The sequence below is a fragment of the Rattus rattus genome, chromosome 11, assembly GCF_011064425.1.
Source record: "Rattus rattus isolate New Zealand chromosome 11, Rrattus_CSIRO_v1, whole genome shotgun sequence".
NCBI classification, from domain to species: Eukaryota; Metazoa; Chordata; class Mammalia; order Rodentia; family Muridae; genus Rattus; species Rattus rattus.
Window position 1 is genome coordinate 72,575,610 of NC_046164.1, and position 4,920 is coordinate 72,580,529.

At 46.8% G+C, this 4,920-nt stretch overlaps 1 pseudogene; it reads left to right on the top strand.

Annotated features, from left to right (window-relative positions):
• The first annotated feature begins 4,108 nt into the window (after positions 1–4,108).
• LOC116912918 lies at positions 4,109–4,516 on the top strand (annotated as a pseudogene).
• The last annotated feature ends 404 nt before the right edge of the window (positions 4,517–4,920 follow it).

Below are 4,920 nucleotides of genomic sequence, written 5' to 3' on the forward strand. Positions count from 1 at the left end.
CAGCTTGGCCACCCTGGAACCCGGGCGCCAAGGAGGAAAAAAAACAAAAAACCCAACTCCACAAAGTTGTCTTCTGACCCCCACAGGCTGCTGTGACTCTCCCATGGTTTGTATTTTGTCCTGAGCTGCTAGGAATGGAACTGGGGTCTTTGCCTCTGTTAGACGAGAGCTCTAGTTCTGTCCTACATCACCAAAGCCTAAAAGTTTTTGAGATTTGGTTTTTTTTAGATAGCCCAGATAACCCTGCCTTTAAAAACATAATTATCAGGTGTCAAGAATGTGGGAGTGTAGGGTTGGGGATTTGGCTCAGCGGTAGAGCACTTGCCTAGCAAGTGCAAGGCCCTGGGTTCGGTCCCCAGCTCCGAAAAAAAAAAAAAAAAAGAATGTGGGAGTGTGTGTGGGGAAACCTGTGCATTTCTGTCATTGTACGTTCAGGTCCATGTGAAGGGCTTTTCATTAATATCTCATTTTATTTTTTTAATTTTTTCTGTTTTTTTATACCAACTTCATCTTTTCATAGAAAATGCTTTGAGGTACACGTCACACGTTATAAAGCACACGATGAGAGCAGAGTCCAATGACTGTTCGACAAGTTAGTAACCCGGTGTAGCCATTACGGCCATCCTAGTTCCTTTTAAGACAGGACCTTGAACCATATCCCAGGCTGGCCTCAAACCCATGGTATCCTTTTGTCTCAGCCTCCGGATTACTGAGATGACAGAATCGAGGCACCACATATACAACACTCTCATTCCTTCTGCAGAGTATGAGGGTTGTGGATGTGAACCAACCCCCACCACCCCCAGCCCTGCCTGAGCTTCTCTTACCAGAGAAAAAAAAAAAGAAATGTCCTTTAGGTGAGCCGTGTAGAAGAACCACTGTAAGAGATCCACTGTAGGAGATTCACTGTAGGAGATCCACCAGAGGTGAGCTGAGCCACTGGAGGTGAGCCACTGAGGTGAGCCACTGGAGGTGAGTCCCTGGAGGTGAGTCCCTGGAGGTGAGCCACTGAGGTGAACTACTGAGGTGAGCCACTGGAGGTGAGTCCCTGGAGGTGAGCCACTGAGGTGAGCCACTGAGGTGAGCCACTGGAGGTGAGTCCCTGGAGGTGAGTCCCTGGAGGTGAGCCACTGAGGTGAGCCACTGGAGGTGAGTCCCTGGAGGTGAGCCACTATTATTATGCAACTGAGGTTGCTCATTGAAGCCTCACAGTCATGTGAGGTCAGTACAATGACTGTTGGATATGAGTACTGCAGGAAACCCAGGGCAGCCTATGAACCACAAGGGAGAGCATTGGGGAACATCACTGATTGTCAGTGCCAAGTACCTGGGCTCCCCAGACAGCAAAGTCTTTGAAACTAAAGGAGTCACAGTCATGGTCCAACCACTGAGGCCCTACTGATAGGGTATCATTAACCTCTCCCAGAGACCATGAGAGGTGGGGCTGGTAAAACGCTTGTCTAGCATGTGGACTCCCTTGGGCTAGTTTCCCTCCCCAGCACTAAAGAGGGAGGCTGTAAAAAATGGGAGATAACGTTATACCTCCTTCCTTCCTACACCTGAGAGATCTGAGGCTGAGACAATGAACTCACTTGTCCAGTGTCAGAGACTAGGAAAAGGCAGAGCTGGGGTTTAGGCCAGGTCTCTCCATGGTGGGTATGCAGGGTGGCCAGAGATTGAACCCAACTCATATGTGTTGAGCAAAGAGTACCACTGAGCTGCATTTTACTCTGAGAATGTCCCAGGACTTGGGTTTGGATGGCACACATTCTCTGAAGGCCTGTGTGATGAGGACTTGGTTCCATGGCACAATTGGGAGGTGCTGGCCACCTTTAAGTAGTGGGGGTTACCACCCCCCATCTGTCAAGCAATGGCATGGGTGCAGGAGCGATGCCCCATCCACCCGCACCTATAAGCCAGCCTCAATTAAATGTTGTCCTTATAAGAATTGCCTTGGTCATGGTGTCTCTTCCCAGCATGTTGAGCAGGTTAAGAGCCAGGGACCTAGCCCCACCCCTTGCCTGGGCAGCATAGTAGAGCTGGCCCTGGTGACGTGGGCACAGGAGAGCTGCAATACTGACCAACTCAGCCTTGACTCAGGTCCAGATTCAGGGTTCTCAGGGTTCTCAGGTTCACCCCAACATCTACCCCATCTATGAACTCCTGGAGTGCGTGAAGGAGCTGGTCCTGCAGATCCAAAGCTGCAAGATCTCCATGACACGGGGCAACAACAGGATGTCCCAGAGGAGTCCTGGGGAGGATCCAGTATTGATAGTATAGCAGAAACCAGAGGCCTCCAGCCAGACCAAGGAATCATTGCAATGAACATTTGCAAGAAAAGATGTCTGAAAAAAATGGAATACTCTGTGACACACTGCAGCTTCCATGGTGAGATGGGTTTGTTTGTTTCTGTGTTAGGGTTTTACTGCTGTGAAGAGACACCATGACCAAGGCAACTCTTATAAGGACAACATTTAATTGAGGCTGGCTTACAGGTTCAGAGGTTTAGCCCCTTATCATCAAGGCAGGAACATGGCAGCATCCAGGCAGGCATGGTGTAGGAGGAGCTGAGAGTTCTATATCTTCATCTGAAGGCTGCTAGCAGAATACTGACTTCTGGGCAGCAGGATGAGGGTCTTAACACCCGCACCCACAGGGCCACACCCACTCCAACAGGGCCACACCTCCTAATCGTGCTACTCCCCATGCCCAGCATAGTCACTGTTTTGTTTGGACTTATTTTTAAAATTTTTATATTTAATTTTTTTTGTATTCTTTTGGGGGGAGGGTGCAAGGGCAGAGGGCAGAAATGAGGGGACGGGGGGGCATGAGTGCGATTGGAGTACTTGATGTGAATCTCACTAAGAAGCAATAAAAAGTAAAAAAAAAAATAATAAGTGGGGCTATTGGGAGGTGTTTGGGCCATTGCGGAAGTGCCCTTGAAGGGGACTATAGTCCCTGGTCCATTCTTCATTTCTTCTTTGTGCTTCCTAGCCGGGAGGCAGTTGATTTTATGTAGCACTGGTTCTTGCCACTATGGGCTGCTGAGACCAGTGCAATGAGGCTTGGTTACCGTCTGGGCTCACTTTTTATTACTGTGAAAATGAACACAACTAAAAACAAACCAACATAACCAGAAGCATTTGGGGAAGGAAAGGGTTTGCCTGCCTTACCCATACTGATTCATCATTGAGAGGGGCCTAGGCAGGAGCTCAAACAGGAGAGGAACCTGGAGGCAGGAACTGAAGCAGAGACCATGGAAGGGAGCTGCTTACTGCCATGGCTTGCTCAGCCTGGTTTCTTATAGAACCCAGGACCACCTGCCCAGGAGTGGCCCCGCGTATGGTGAGCTGAGCCCTTCTACATTAACTGTCAGCCAAGAAAATGTCCCACAGACTTACCTGCAGATTGGCTAATCGGATGGAGCTCCGCTTCCGAGATGGTTCTACTTGTTTGTATCAGGTTGACAAACAACTGACAAGGACAGTTGCTCTTTTGTTGCAGTGATAAAACAGTCTGGCGAAAGTCACTTAAGGGGGAAGAGGCAAGAGCTGTAGTAGCTCGTCACACTGTAGCCAGTTTGGAAGCAGAAAGCAGTGCATGCCTGTGCCCTTTGCTTTCTCCATTTTACACAGTCCAGGATCTGCTGCCCTGGGAACGGCCCTGCCTGTGCCTTAGACGTGTCTTACTGTATCAACTGTTATAATCAAGATAATCCCTCACAGACCTTCTCAGAGCCTAGCTTTAATCTAGATAACCCCTTACGGGTGTGTCTGGAGGCTTGCTGTCTACTCCCTGGCAAGCTGGCAACACCAGCTACCTCAGGGCAGCCAAAGCAATCTCCTTTTTATTTGGTATTAATTAATAATTGACTAGCTAACCAATTAATGTTAATACTAGTTAATTAATTTTTTTTTGAGACAGGGTTTCTCTGTGTAGTCTTGGCTGTCCTGGAACTTGCTCTGTAAACTACGCTGGCCTCAAACTCAGAGATCCACCTGCCTCTGCGTCCTGAGTGCTGGGATTAAAGGCATGAGCCACCACCATTTGGCATCTCTTCTTGTTTTAAATGTAATCAAACGTTTAAATAGTAATGGAAGAGTCCAAGATGGCGGCCACCATGAAGAAGGTGGCTGCAGAAGATGTCAACGTTACTTTGGAAGATCAACAAAAAATAAACAGATTTGCTCGGAATGCCAGTCGAATCACAGAGCTAAAGGAGGAAATAGAAGTGAAGAAGAACTCAACAACTCCGGAATTTCGAGCATTCTTGTGATGACGTCATGCTGGCAGTCAACGACAGTTAATGATTCCGTACCAGATTAGAGACGTTTTTTATTAGTCACTCTCAAGAAGAAACACAGGAAACGTTAGAAGATGCAAAGAAAGCTTTGCAAAAAGAGATCGATGCCTTAGAGTCCAGATGACGTCCATCCATCGGGTGTTGGCCGACCTGAAAGTGCAGTTATACGTGAAATTTGGCAGCAACACAAACCTTGAGACAGATGGAAGCTAAACATTTTATAACATTTCCCCCCTCATTTTAATAAACTTGAATATTGTCTTAAATGATAATTTTCCTTCTCCAAATGAAACGAAAGGAAAACTTTCTTTTTAAAAATTTTCATTTACTTAATGGAAATGCCTATTTTCACGCCTTGCTTATTTATTTTATATTTCTAAAAGAAGACAGTATCCGTGTATGTATTTTGCATACTGAGTGTATCAATTTTAGGAGCTTTATGTCAATCGGTAAACAGTCAAAAAAATAGTACCCGAAGACAACTTCTATGTGGTATTAGATAGTATTGTTTGTAGACAGGGGTGGGACCAACAGGGATCAATACTGGAGTCTCCAGATGAATACTTAGTAGGTCTTTAACAAGTGAGCCCACAGCCATTTCTAGTCATAGGAGCAAT